This window comes from Geotrypetes seraphini, chromosome 12 (genome assembly GCF_902459505.1).
Source record: "Geotrypetes seraphini chromosome 12, aGeoSer1.1, whole genome shotgun sequence".
Taxonomy (NCBI): Eukaryota; Metazoa; Chordata; class Amphibia; order Gymnophiona; family Dermophiidae; genus Geotrypetes; species Geotrypetes seraphini.
In genome coordinates this window covers 15,317,050-15,332,296 of record NC_047095.1, presented here as the reverse complement: position 1 = coordinate 15,332,296, position 15,247 = coordinate 15,317,050, and the positions used below count along the sequence as shown (strand labels likewise).

Here is a 15,247-nt window from a genome sequence, read left to right as displayed (position 1 = left end):
GAACACTTGTAGGTCAGCAATAGGAGCTTGAACTCTATGTGAAGGCAAATAGGGAGCCAGTTAAGTAATTTAAGGAGAGGGGTGACATGAATATAGCGAGGTTGGAAGAAACTGAGTTGTGCAGCAGAGTTTTGCACTCCATAGCCCTTTTTCTCCCCTTACCCATCCCTGCACTTCTTAAGCTCCATCTCCACTCTGCAACTTTTTTTTTCCCTTGGTGCCCTCCCTCTATTGTCTCTGTTCTTTACCTTCTGTCCTTATAATTAGCCTTTAAAACCACAGGCTCACACTGCAGGGAAGGGCTGGAGAGTCGGGGCAGAGAGCAGGGTTTTAGCACAAGTGACTGCCTGTCCTGACCAGCTGCTAGATTTTTGATCGGTCAGCCAGTCGGTGTGCCAGAAGAAAGTTTAGTGAATCTCGTCCTTCCTGCTTTGCATGCCGATTCCCCTCATTTGCATGCACGGTACACAGGTTAGTGAATTGGGTTGGAGGGAAATCGGGTCACAAAGGGGCTCGCAAACCGATTGGTACACGATTGGTTTGCTTAGTGAATCTAGCCCAAAGTGATTTAACTGGCGGCTGGTTAAATTGCATGTTTGGGGTTTAACTACTCATTTTCAGTAGCACTTAACTGGTTACTGGTGCTGAAAATGTCCAGTTAGCACCCAACTCAAAATTGGCTGTTATGGGGACGGAACCAGCACTTGGACGGTTAAATGCCAAATTTCAGCACTTAATTGGCCAAGGTAACTGCATAAATAGGACCACATAAAAGTCAGTCCTAGCTTTTCAGTTCACCATAGCCAGCTAAGTGCTGAATATTGCACTTAACAGGCTATGGTTTCACTGGCACCATAAACTTGAAAGTTCAGTGCCAGAGCCCAGACCTGCATTTCCAGGCAGAATGCTGATACCCCATCCCCCACCGAATATCGATCCCATAGTACTTTTACTACTAGGGAGGTATGTTTATGTTTACATACATATCCCTCCGTGCCTCCAATTACCTCATCTTGCAGCACTACTCCGTAGGTCTCAACTGCTGGAACCAGATCCTCAGAAACACCACCAGTGTTCAGGCTCCCATAGTACAACGTTGGCTAGACAAGGGTCATCAGATTCAGCAGCTCCATCGGAGAATTATTGACACTATCATGTTAGGGGGGGCAGGAAGGTAATGTGGAAGAGCGGCTTAATTTCAAAGAACAGCGTTGGATACACGATTTAAACACTGTATCTCCTTATGGTTTGAATGAGGGGCGTTAGAATGGGCGTCTTTACTATGATGAGGGGAGGAATTTTGAGTTATCAGACGAATGGTGAGTTAGGGGGCCATTGCTGGGTTCCCTTAGTGACATGGTTCCCAGCTGTCAGGGCTCCGGTTTTAAATCTCCTAAATTTAGACGCACCTGCCATCTTGAATGAATAGTGGTCAGGAGAGAGGTGAGTGAAAATGAACTAGGTAAGAGTGTATGATATGTTGTAGGTTATATTGAGAACTGAAGTGAATAATATGTGGTTTAATAGATTTTCTTAACTTTTGTAGGGCTAACACCTTGAAAAAGCTATTTAGCGAAACATGTCGGTGAGACACCCTAGTGCAGGGCTGCCCAAGTCCGGTCCTCGAGATCTACTGGCAGGCCAGGTTTTCAGGATATCCACAATGAATATGAATGAGAGAGATTTGTCTGCACCGCCTTCTTGGCATGTTCATTGTGGATATCCTGAAAACCTGGCCTGCCAGTAGATCTCGAGGACCGGACTTGGGCAGCCCTGCCCTAGTGGCTGGACCACACTGATATAAAGCTAAGTAAGTCTTTATTTCACTTTTTAGTATGAGAAAAGCACTTATTAAAAATATTTATATAAAAAAATACACTTAAAAGTGTACTGATCCAGTGACGAGGTAGCACGTAAAGCCTGAGGCAATGAAGTTTTGAGCCTCTGGTGGTGTTTCTGAGGATCTGGTTCCAGCAGTTGAGACCTATGGAGTAGTGCTTCAAGATAAAGTAATTGGAGGCACGGAGGGATATGTAATCTGTTAGACCATGGGGGTCTATATATACATATATATATATATATAAAGTTTTTTGCCAGTACTGAGTATGATCTATTAAAATTTGATATATTGCTTGATCATACGACTGGTCCAAGTGGTTTACAATCATAAAATAACATACATTATAGAAAAAAAAACCTCCACTAAAAAAAATAGGACAGACCTATCTTAATACTAAAACATACTCGCACTATTAATCAAAGCAAAATACCCCCCTTTTACAAAACTGTAGAGTGGTTTAGTGATGGTTTAGTGACTCAGATGCTCATAGAATTCCTATGACCATCAGAGCTGTTACCACTGCGGCCAGTGCTAAAAACCAGACTACTGTTTTGTGAAAGGAGGGGAAAGTACCCTACATTCCAACCCATTGTTCACTATCTATAATAATAAAACCCTAGAGCGCGCATGCACTCTTGAAAATTCATGATTCCTGGCACCGTGAGGTGTGCTTCTGTGACAGTGTTCTATTTGACACCTCACGGCGCTTGCAGGAGCTGGAGGCGTGTGTGGTGGCTGAAGGCACGCGACTGTGCTCTCTCCCTGTCCTCGGCGCGTCACCGCCCGCCCTCACTCGCGGCTGCCTCTCACTCACCGCCTGCCCTCACTCACACGACTGTGCTCTCTCCCTGCCTGCGTCACCTCCCGCCCTCACTCGCCGCTGCCACCGCTGATCCTCCTCTTCAGAGCAGCCTGTGATCGTGGCCGTCTTTAAAGAACCTCACAGGCCGCTCTCCAACCTCAGTAGCACGCTCCCTCTGACGCACGGGATCGCGTCAGAGGGAAAGTGCTACCGAGTTGGAGAGCGGCCTGCTAGGTTCGCTAAAGCCGGCCACTGCGATCGCAGGCTGCTTTGAAGAGGAGCAGGCCAGAAGACGCCAGGATGGAGGGAGGGTAAGAAGGGGATCAATACCGGGAGCCAGGGGGAGAGGGAAAGGGGGCTGCTTTGGGGGGAGGGGTGTGCTGGGGGAAGACAGAAGGGGCCATGGATAGGGACAGGGAAAGGGGGTTGCTTTGGGGGGGAGGTGTGCTGGGGACAGCCAGCTTTGTGCTGGGGGGAGACAGAAGGGGCCATGGAGAGATAGGGAGAGGGAAAGGGGGCTGCTTTGGGGGGAGGTGCTGGGGACAGACAGCTTTGTTCTGGGGGGAAGAAAGAAGAGGGCCATGGAGAGACAGTTAGGGAGAGGGAAAGGGAGCTGCTTTGGGGGGGAGGTTTGTGCTGGGGGCAGACAGCTTTGCTCGGGGGGGGGGGGGAGGGAGACAGAAGGATACAGACAGTGGCCAAGGAGAGAGAGAGAAAGAAACACAGACAGACAGACAGACACATCTATTCTAGCACCCGTTAATGTAACGGGCTTAAAGACTAGTATTTAATAATAGACATGCGTCTCCTGGGGCAAGTCTACCTCAAAGACTTCTTTGGGGAAAAAAAAGTCTTTCAACATATTTTTAAAAATTTTAAATTTAACTTCCAAGAGCAAATTGCAAAGGTGGTTTCAGAGTTTTGGTGCTATAAAGTAGAAAGCTTTATTTCTGGTCGATTCTGAGGGCAGAACTACATCGTCTGTTGTTCTGAAAAGATTTGAGTGTTCTTGCTGGTGTGTAAAGTAATAAGTGCCTGTAGGTAGGCTGGAGATAGTTTCACAAGGCCCATTTACCCAGATTAATTTTGGGAAGTGTGGTGTCGGGATAATTATGATCCTTAGAGGAGGAGCCAAAGCTAAAGATTACTATGGGGTGTGGGATGCAAGGCTAAAGATTTGCCTAAGCCTAATATCCTTGTACAGTTTCCAAGTCTAAGCCAGAGACTCCTGCTTTGGAGGGCCATCTCCTTTCCAAATCAGGAAACTCCTGCGGGGCATGGAAGACTCGGGAGCTGACCACTCAGTTTCTTCAGTGCCTGTATTCAACCATAAGTACAGTAGTTTCATTTCTTACAGCTAACACTTCCTGGAGCAGAAAATGTCAGCCACAAGATTTGAAGCTCTTAAGTCAACATCCTGGTACAGAAATATTGCCAACAGGATTGAATAGGAGTAGGCTGGAAGTTGGCATCAAAATCTCCTGAATAATTATATCCCCTTGGCATCTGTGGCAATATATGGCATAGAAACTAAGAAGATGCAGTGAAATCTGAAAGGAGAAATTAGGTTCTTACCTGCTAATTTACTTTCTTTTAGCTTCTCCAGACCAGTAAACTAAACTAAACTAAACTAAACTTTAGATTTGTATACTGCATCTTCTCCGCAATCGTAGAGCTCGGCATGGTTTACAGGGCTAAGATAGAAAGGAACTCCAAAGGAGGGTTATAGGATTAAGTGTAAAGAAGATATAGAGGGTTTTAGGGTGCCAGAGAGGGGGGAAGTGTTATATTTTTGAGAAAAGCCAAGTTTTCAGATGTTTATGGAAGAGTTGGAGGGAGCTCGGATTTCGGAGTGGGGATGTAAAGTTGTTCCAGAGCTCAGTGATTCTAAAGGGGAGGGATGTCCCTAGTTTTCTAGCATGGGATATACCTTTTATAGAAGGGAAGGATAGTTTTAATTTTTGGGAGGATCTGGTGGAATTAGGATTAGTGGAATTCCAAGATAGTGGAATAACGGGAGGAAGAATGCCGTGTAGGATCTTCAAAATTAGGCAGGCACATTTGAAGTGGACCCTGGATATTACTGGAAGCCAGTGAAGCTTGGACAGAAGTGGTGAGACGTGGTCAAATTTACTTTTTGCGAAAATAAGCTTAGCCGCGGCATTCTTAATCTGCTGGAGTCTATGGAGGCTTTTCTTAGGCTTAAGTAGATAGAGTTGCAATAGTCTAATTTGGAGAGGATGATGGATTGTACAAGGACGGCAAAGTGTTTTTGATGGAAACAGGATCTCACTTTCCTCAGCATATGAAGGCTAAAAAAGCATTTTTTTACCAAGGAGTTGAGGTGGTCATTGAAGGATAGTGAAGAGTCCATGATGATGCCCAGAACTTTGCTTGAGAACTCAAGCTGTAGTGTGGGGCCAGAGGACAATGGAATGGAGGTGGGTAAATGGTCTAATATTGAACCTAGCCAAAGTAGTTTTGTTTTGGACTCGTTTAGTTTCATTTGTACAGTGAGGGCCCAGGATTGGAGCTTCGTACATGAAGATATGTTCTCTGAGAGGTTAGTGAGGTTTGAGTCGGTCTCGAGGAGGACAAGGATGTCATCAGCATAAGTGTAAAGTGTTTCTAGGGGGGATAGATTGAGGAGTTTCAGAGAGGACATATAGATATTGAAAAGAATAGGAGATAGAGGTGAACCTTGCGGGACTCCACATGTCGGTTTCCAGGGGGAGGATGAGGTGCCGTTCATGTTAACGGTGTAAGAACGGGAACGTAAGAATTTTGATAACCAGTCTAGAACTGTGGAGTTGATGCCTATCTTGGAGAGTTGGAAAACTAGAATATCATGATGGGCAACGTCAAAAGCTGCAGAAAGATCGAATTGTAGAAGAACAGCAAACTTATTATGAGAATGAAGTTGTTGAACCTTAGAGATTTAGTGAGGCCAATAGGGATTCGGTGCTGAAATTGGGTCTGAATCCATATTGGTAAGGAAGGAGAATAGAGAATCTTTCTAAGTAGGATGAGAAGTTGGTAAGATATGATAGACTAGCATCTTGGTTAAGAGAGGATATTTGCTATTGGACGATAGCTGGATGGTGTGGAGGGGTCTAGGTCACCAAATGAAAAGAGGGAGGCAAAGCCACAAGGGATGCAGAGGGAAACTACCCCCGAAACCCTCCGGGTGCACGTGGGACCCCTGTCTGCACAAAGAAAGAAATTAAATCAGGGGAACCCCCCCAGGGGTCCCCAGGGACTCCCTACTCCAGCAGGGGTCCCTGCTGAAACCTGCCCCTGTATTTGCAGACAAAATGGAGGGAACTGTCTGTTAAAATGGCAAAGATCCCGCCAAAAATAACCCCTCCAGGGCCTGTAGCAGCATGGAAGTCTAAAACGTCCCAGCCCTAAGCAGGCAAGCCGGCAACAGATGATAGAAAAATCAGCTGAGAGGGAATCCTTTTTCCCCTACCGTCGGCGGTTCAGGGAATCCCTCCGGAGGCAGTGAGAGAAGACCGGGCTGCCTCACTGCCTTCAGCTGGCTCGCAAGACACTAAGGCCGGGGAGCTCTGGATGCCTGCAGCCGCTGCCGACCGAGCTCCACCACCTCACCGGCCTAAACCGCCGAGTTCAGGCCGGCCACAAGTGCCTGGCGGTTGGACCAAATTGTGTCCCACTCTCCTGGAGAAGGGCACAATTGCTCCATACGAGACCTAGCTAGAAGAAAAGTGCCGGTTAGTGCAAAAATACAGTAAAATACAGTAAATTGACAGGGAAGCAACCCTGCAGACCGCACTACCTCGGGGATTTTTCTTTTTTTTAACAGAACAGATTCCACAGGCTCTGGAAGCAATATGCCTTGCTTGATTTAGGGAGCAAGGCTTACTGCTGAGGCTCCTCTAAAAAATGTGGGGAGGTGGAGGAAGGGACCCCGTTTGAGACCCGCCGGGTTTGACACCCCTGATGTCATACGGACCCCCAGACAGGGCCCACCCAAGTTCTGTCTGGCTAAAAACAGGGACTAGAAACCCCCTAAACTAATTCCAACTGCCCTACCAAGAGAGATAGGTATAGCTCACTCAACACCTGCTGGAGACTGAAAGAAGACTGATGAGAACAGAGAAGGGAATATCTTATGTACTTTTCCACAGTTTTGTTTTCAGTCTCCACCTGCTGGTCATGATTGGATATATACCCATTCGTAAAGATTAACCTCTACTGGTCTGGAGAGTGCTAAAGAAGTAACATTTATGATGCAGCTGATCTGTGGGTTCTTCTTGTATTTATCAAGTTTGGGTTGTAATTCTATCCTGAACACAAGGGTATGGATGGCAGCTTTACAATCTGTCAATTTATCAACATCCACACAAAAAGTAACCAAATCCTCGGTACAAGGTGTGATGGGTTCCAGTATGGTAGCTTCTGGTATAGGAATTACTCCAGACTGCTTAATGTCATGATCTATGTATAGTAAGTATCCCGTTCTGCAGCTGGTTTTGATGGGTCCAGGGCAGGACAGCAAAATGTTGCCTTTTTAGGTGATGGGGGAAGGGGAAAGCTATGCCCCTACCTCACAACCCACATTTCTTGGAGGATTGTGTTTTCCATTTTTTTCTTGCGATCAGGATTTAAGGAGAGGGCAGGACACAGAAACTGTTGTGCTTAGGTCCCAATTCACAGTAGTACAGCATGCTTAGCATTCTATTTCACTGCAGGAAAATTTACCTCAAGATTTTCTAACACATGGCAGAGTGGAGCACCATTAGTATGTCGTGGCCGGGAGTCAATGTTACATGACCACGTTCAAATGTAACACTTATAACAGAAACAACAATTAAAAACAGTAGCGTCAAAGACCAAGGCTCCAATGCACAAAAGTCTGCTGTGCTCGTAAGACCAATTGTAACCTGTCTTACATGGATGGCACCTCAGCCTCTGATGAACAAGAGGGTTCTTGGGAGCTTTTACCGATTGCCATAGCATCCACCGAGAACCATATGCAAATGCATTACAAGGAGCTTATTAGTATTTAAATGAGCACTCACTGTAATGCTCAAAAGAGAACGCCCACTTCTTAGCAAGAAAAATTTACATCAGGTCTGGAGCTGCCAATAGCTGTTTGTGTATGTTCGGTGCCTAAGCGTGGGATACATTCACACAAAACAGCTGCACCCATATCCAGCATTAAAAAAAATAAATAAAAAGAAGCACAATCAGCTGAGTTGGAACTGGCTCAGCTGATTGAGGGCAGGGAGAGAGAGGAAGCAAGAAGGAAGAAGTAGGTTTGGGACTTTTGTGGCAGCGGGAAAGGATCAGGGGAGCCTGGAGACCATGGGAATCAGAACGGGGGGGGGGGGGGGGAGCCATGGGTAACATAACACCCAAAAAATCTCCCCACTCTCCGCTACCATTGCAGGTGTTGTTGCAGCAGCAGAAAAACAAAAGAGAAAGGGAAAGGAATTGTGACTTGTTTACTGCCTTTTTTTCAATTATACAACCACATTCAAAGTGGTTTACATACAGTAGAGAGTTGCACGGGGACAGAAATCCCACCCATCCCCACCAGGATCCTCTCCATCCCCACCCGTCCCCGCCAGGATCCTCTCCGTCCCCACCCATCCCTGCAAGGAATTATCTCCATCCCCGCCCGTCCCCATAAAAAGCAGCAATTACTTCTGACAGGATCATCAATTCCAGTTTCTTTTGTGTTTGCGCTGCTGTTTTCCTTGTGGAATCTCTTTGGTGGAACCCTTTTTTTGTTTTCTGTTCAGGTAATTAACTTATAAACCCCCTCTTTTACTATGGCTGATGTGTCCATTATATTATATGGACGAACCCTGCTTTCAAAGCCTTCCATCCCCGTGGAAGTCCCGTTGGCTAGAGGGAGGTCCCCAAGGGAGTCCCATGGGCCAGAAGGGGGTCCCCGTGGGTTGGGGGGGATTCCCACGCGATCCCCGTTCCCATGCAGACCTCTAACATACAGGTACTTCAAGCATTTTCCCTAGCTTTTTCCCGGTGGGGGCATAGAGGATTAAAAAGTGACTTGCAGGGTTTGAACCCACAACCTCAAGGTGCTGAGGCTGTAGCTCTAAAGGCATTGTGGTGCCGCTCTATTCATCCTTGCAGCTTCTGGCTCTGCCCCGGAATGGAAAGTGAGGTCTGAAAGGGGTGGGGCCAGAAGCTACAAGGATAGAGTGGCCCCACAATGCCTTTATCTTTGTTTTGCCACACCCACACTTACACCAGCCACAGAACTAGCATAAGTGCAGGCACCTAAATGTGCCAGAGCCGTGTGTAACTTGCAATAATACAATGCTCAAATCCTTAAGCTTTCCTGCATTATGCACCATGCTCTAAATGCCAACTCGCCAGAGCATATAGTTAATATGATCTCCACCTCCCACTTCACCTTATCAGGAGGGAGGGGACTTGACTTCGGCATGAGGGAATGGACATCTCTCCCATTGCTGTGGGGGAGGGGTGCTTGACTTCAGCGGCGGGAAGTGAGCATCTCTCATGCTGCCGTGGGGGTGGAGAAGTTAGAAGTATCGGGTGATTGTGCGATGCAGCAAGAGAGAGTAAGCATCTTTCCTGCCAATCTTTGAGTTGGGGGTTTGTTTGTTTTTTATTTTGTGTATGGGGGGAATCTGAGCTGTCAAGCCTTACTTTCCTGTCAGTGCCTGAGCCAATCAGCGCTCAGGCACTGATCAGAAAGTAAGGCAACGACAGCTCAGACCTGTCAGAAAATTGAATCGCTCGGAGTGATCATTTTAATATTAATAACCTCGTTGTACTACATTTGAATGGCAGTATTGGAGACTACTAGAAACCTCGTAAAAGACCTCGGTATGCTGAATACATGCATGCTAAACCAGCTGGAACAGTGGTCTCAAACTCAAACCCTTTGTGGGGCCACATTTTGGATTTGTAGGTATTTGGATGGCCGCAGAAAAAATAGTTAATGCCTTATTAAAGAAATTACAATTTTGCAGAGAGGCTTCCGATGCAGGAGTGGATAGCGCGAGGAGCCACCAACCAGTGGCTTTGAACAGAACGATCGACTGAGCCGGCCAGACACGCTGCTGCTCCAAAAGGAAGGGAAGGGGGAAGAGAAATGCTGTTTTGATTGCGTCCAGACCGCAGACCACAAAATAGCACCTGGAGAGCCGCATGTTTGAGACCGCTGAGCTGGAACCTGTTTAGAAACCCTCCTGCCGTGCGTGCACCCCCTTCCCCGTACCTCTTTAATTTTCCAGGTGCATGCAGCATCATGAACTTGCTGCCTGAATCGTGCCTAGGCACGGGACCCAGAAGTGATGCCAGAGAGAGCCGATACTGATGCGGGCAGCAAGTTTGTAATACTCTTGCAGTGGCAAAATTAAAGAGGTACAAGGGAAAGGAAGGAGTACACACGGAGAGGAGGATGGGTACCGGCACCCCCACCAAAACAGCACAAGGGTAGAATCCCCCCATCCCACTACTACTATCCATACCTTCGGCTGAATATTTATATATATCCCTTCAAGGGATGTATCCCAAACCCCAATTGATGCCCTAAGCACAGCCTAATAATGGTGCCCCTCAGCCCTTCTATTACTTAATAGAAAAGGCATTAACCGGGGGTTACCATAAGGCTCCAGCAAAAGGAGGCTGGATTGAGACATCTAGGTTTTACTTCCATTGCTTTCAATGGAAGTAAAACTCAGATGTCTCAATCCAGCCTCCTTTTTCTGGAGCAATAAGTGCTGAGAAATATCATCACACAAAATATAGGGTTCCTTTTACAAAGCCGCGCTAGGGCCTTAACATGCAGAATAGCGCGTGCTAAACTGCCGCATGTGCTAACCGCTACCGCCTCCTTTGGAGCAAGAGGTAGATTTCCGGCTAGCGTGCACTAATCCGGTGCGTGCATTAAAACCGCTAGCGCGGCTTTGTAAAAGGAGCCCGTAATATTTATAATTAGAAAAGCACCATGCTGGTAACGGGTGTGGCAGATGGCAGTGAGAAATCTCTAGTGCCCCAAGCACTGCTTATTTTACTTAAAGATTAAATACAGGGTAAGAAAGATCAGAACTCCTCTAATATGCTAGAAAAACTGAAGATTCCTGTAATGTTCAACAGGCAGAACTTTTGCTGTCTCCACACTTATTTGTGCTATTTCGCTTGGTCTCCCCTTCAGGCCTTTTCCTTTTTGACAGTGGCATCCAGGATTATTGTACCTAAAGGTTTTCTTTTTTTTTTTTTTAGAATTAAGAGAACACTGCTTGTCTCAGGTGGAGGAAAAAAAGGTAAGCTTTCTTGATTAGCATATTAATAAAGCTTGTAAAAAAAAAAAAAAAAAAAAAAAATCCAACGGAAGGAGAGTTTCTTTCGAAGGATCAGAGAGGAGTATATTCGGTGCAGTTGCCTTCCCCCGGGGCTGTCTGCATACTGGTTTCACTGCTAGTAGGGGAGTCGCCGCCGCCGAGTGTCAGCTTTCTGCAGTGAGTAAGCCTGAAATCTGAAACCTTCCTTAATATACTGACTGCTCTTTTCACTTCCTTGTGCTTTTTAAATGTCCTTCCGTGAAAAAGTAATTAATCATATATTGCAGCTATAGCAAAGGCATCACCACGGACGCCCCCCAAATACTGTATTCCCCCTTTGCCACTCCGTAATAGTTCTTACTATGCAACCTCAACCTGCTTGTAATTCAGCTCCGAATCGGCACGACAACAGCCGAGGCCCGAGTTTATGTGTTTCCGCATGACGTCATGACGCCTACGCTATTCATGAAGTTTACTGAACCAGGCAGCGCAGAACCACACGTCATCTTTTCCTCTAGTTCTCCTCCCCCCCCCCCCTCCTCGCCTTGGGGAATTTAAAAGTTGGCTATGTTGTTGTGGCAGTAATTGCGTATATGTGGGTGGGTGTGGCAAAAGAGGTACTCAGGACGGCAGTAACTATGCACGCTCGTCCCCCCCCCCCCCGAAGGAAACAGCACTGAAAATCTCTGACACTTCTGTCTGCTCCTCTATTGTCTCAGTCTCTGCTGCACTGTACAACCACAACAGTAAAAAGTCTGGTCTCAATCGGGCTTCAAGTCCTTAGATACCTGTGTGGTGGAGAAAGAAGATTATGAAGGAGTCTGGGAATGGTTTTCCTAAGTGTTGAACTGTTTTATCTTTAATAAAATGCTGAATTATGTTTAGCTGCAGACCTAACTTATCTCATGTTCTAGTCTGCCTACACTGGGTGTTTTAGCTTGGGCATTCTAGCTTCTTATGGCTATCTCAGCATACACGATATTGTATTCCGCCCTCCTGAATATGTAATAGAAAGATTGCAGGGCTTAGATAAGTGACCTGCTAGTGTAAGCTTAGGACCAATGATTGTTAAGAAAAGAAACACGTGAAAAGTTTTTTCTAGAATTCAGTTGTATAGCCAGAAGAATGTATAAATATATCTGTAACTTCCTAGTTTCGGGACTTCTGAAGCCAGCTTGGAGCTCAGGGATCCACATATGCTGAAAAAACATCTGTGCTTTCTTCAAGTCTCTAAGTTTTGTGGCTGCCCAAAGTGACCTTTCATTTGGCACTTCCGAACAAGGACTTGAAGGTCTTTTGACCACCAGCTACTTGATTGGTCACTTGTGTCTGGTCTGAGAACCGACCTGTCTGCTAAGCCGGCTGGATTCCTCTTGGGATCTGTAGACCTCGTGGCTCAGGCCAGCTCAACTGATTAATCAAGTCCTGGGTTAAAGTGCAGGTATCTGTCTGGGGTTGGCCACCAAACTGGTAAGTGGAGGAATTGATCATTCCTCTCCTGTTTCTTTTCCGTTGCTTTAGTAAATGACTTGATCCATCATTGAAACAGCGGGGAAGGATTCTAGGAACTGTGTCTGTCTGTTTGGGAAACAAAACTGAACTAATCTGTAGATCAGAAGTTAGACAATAGACGTAAGCTGTTTGCATTTACAGGGCTCATCATGATTCGGATGCATTCTTGAAAAAACAAACAAACAAACAAAACGGTGTAGGTTGAACATTTCAGGAGTCAGGGAATTGGTTAGAACTGGCTATATTTCTATATTTCTATTGTGCTGTATTTGTAAAGGAAGATGTAGGAGGGGTAATAAATAACTGTTGGATTTTTGCCTGCTAGGTTCGTTAATGACTGGCGCTGCTAGGTTTCAGGAAAGATAAAGAGCGATGTAATTTGACAGGAAGTGCTTTAAGGAGACGAGAGTGGTGCTTTAAATATGTAAGGAACCAGAGTTTGAAATGAGGTAGAAGTGAATGAGTTAAAGGACGTCTGAACAGCTGGACGGTTTCTGTGTTTCTAGCTGCTCAGAGCAGGGAGTGGAATCAAGAATGTACACGCATGTTGAAAGTATTTTAGAGAAAGTATGTGCATGAATTCTGACCTGATTAAAAGGGCTCATGTAGCTGAAATCAGTGAGCAGATGTAGGTAGGATTATAAGGGGCAATGCAGTTGAGCAGCTCAATAGGGAAGAACGAATCTTTTGTGTAGGAAAAATTTTATTCCAACCGAGATACCATGCTTATAAGAAAGATATATGAGACTAAAATTGTACAAAAGTACAGAGATTGCTTTTTGCACGAACCGTTTATCTGCATGTATGTGTGGGGGTTTTTGTGTGCATGACATTCAAAATCCCCTTCCTTTGTATTTCTATCCCGGGTTCCTTATGAGTTCTGTCTGTCCAGTATGATTTTTTGTTCTCCATGTTTGTTTTATAAAGTATTTTTAGAATTGTGTAATGCCTTGAATGTCTGATTAGGTGATTAATCAACTTTTAATTACACTTGACCTAACAAAGGTGGAGGTTAAGTGCCCATCTTTTCTGTACATTGAAATACATGGTAAATCAGGGTTTGCTGATCTGGTTCAGGGTAATAGCCGATTTTGTTAGTGCTTTATGTGTGAGGAGGTGTGATGGGATCCCATGAGTGACAATGTGTGTGAATGTATCTTTTAAACCTAAGGAAATTCTGAAAAGTACTACATCTGAAATTTGATCTCTTTGATCTTTATGCACCTCTCTCTCCTCAGTGAAATTCTGAAGGGAGGGGGAGTAGGTCTCTCCTGCTTCACTTTTACCACAGGGATACGAATATAATAGCACTGCGATGCATGTTGATTGTAACAAAAAAGGTTTAAAGTTGTGTGTATGGATTATCTTTTGTGAGTATAGTAAAACCTTGATTTGCGAGCATGCTTGTAGTCCAGGGCACTCGTGTATTAAGGTGAGTTTCCCCATAGGAAATAATGGAAACTCAGACGATTTGTTCCACAACTTAAAACTTTAATACAAAAATATACATACTTGTATTGCAAGACCTCGCTCGTTTGGAACAGTCACTGCACTCCTGCAGCGTCATAGAGAGGAACCATTGGCTCAGTTGTGATAATGTGATGCTTGTATACTGTATGTACTTGTATTGTAAAACGTTGCTGATATATTAAGTTAAAATTTAATAAAATGTTTTGTTTGTCTTGCAGAACACTTGCAAAGTAAGTTATTTGCAATCCAAAGTTTTACTGTATATTCCAATCTTTGTTTTGTATTTCTTTTTATGAATCATGTAAGCTTAGTATAAGAATGTAACTTTTAGGTATAAGAATGTAATTTTTTAGGAATGCTTTTGTGACACGCCCATATGAAGGAATAGAAGCAAGCCTTATATGGAAGTAAATATTTTTGCCAGTCAGATGATAGTGAAGGGACTGCCGCTTTAGAGAGCGCTTGTGTCAGACTACCCTGCTTAGTGGGTGGACCCAGAGCTGAATTTTACTTAATTTTTACAAGTCAGCTCTATGGGGTAGGAACATGATACAGAATAGGGATTGAGAACAATTCTTATTTGCTAGTAGACAGTTTACTTGAGTCTTTTAGATAGTGGGTCTGCCTTTTAAATTTTCCTGTGGCCATATTTACACTGATTCCAAGTATGGCTTCCTCGTGTCACCTACCTTGGCTTTCAAATCTCCCAGGGTACTCGGTCCCTTCCTCACACCCAGGTCTGTAGTCTCCCTGATCCTGATAACCGCAAGGCTCTGCACACCTTCCTCAGTATTGCAGGATACTGTCGCATTTGGATTCCTGATTTCTCTGCCATCGCCCGTCCCCTATGCGTGCAGACTCAGCCCCTTTTGTCTGGACCCAACTTCAGGAGCGGTCTTTCTGCTGCCTCCAAAAACTTATGACTCAGGCTCCTGCCCTTGGCCTTCCTGACCCCTCCAAACCTTTCCAGCTCTATGTTCATGAAAAATCCAGTATCGCAGCCGGAGTCCTTACCCAGTTCCTTGGTTCCTGGCTTAGGCCCATTGCCTATCTCTCTCGACAATTGAATCCTGTTGCTGCCGGGTGGCCTCCCTGCCTTCGGGCCATTGCCACCGTCTCAGATCTCTTACAGCACGCTAACAAACTCACTTTCAGCCAGCTTATTGATCTCTTTGTCCCGCACTGTGTGAGATCTCTTCTAGAACATAAAGACTCCCTATGGCTCACCAACAAACGCCTCCTTAAATACCAAGCCCTTCTTTGCGAAAACCCTCAGGTCACTCTTGTCTCTTCCCTCCTTGACCCCTCTACTCTCCT

General features: G+C 45.3%; 1 protein-coding gene across 3 annotated transcripts in view; it reads left to right on the top strand.

Annotated features, from left to right (window-relative positions):
- Positions 1-10,621: 10,621 nt before the first annotated feature.
- SLC35A3 (solute carrier family 35 member A3) overlaps positions 10,622-15,247 on the top strand; it is a 126,580-nt gene continuing 121,954 nt past the window's right edge. Inside the window, exons 1-2 of one of the 3 annotated variants that reach the window (XM_033916230.1) lie at positions 10,622-10,699; positions 10,890-10,930. The gene's annotated coding sequence lies outside the window, so the exon portion shown is untranslated. Of the gene's footprint in view, positions 10,700-10,889; positions 10,931-11,000; positions 11,126-15,247 lie in introns of those variants that run through there. The other 2 variants (XR_004536608.1, XM_033916228.1) reach the window with 2 other exon arrangements.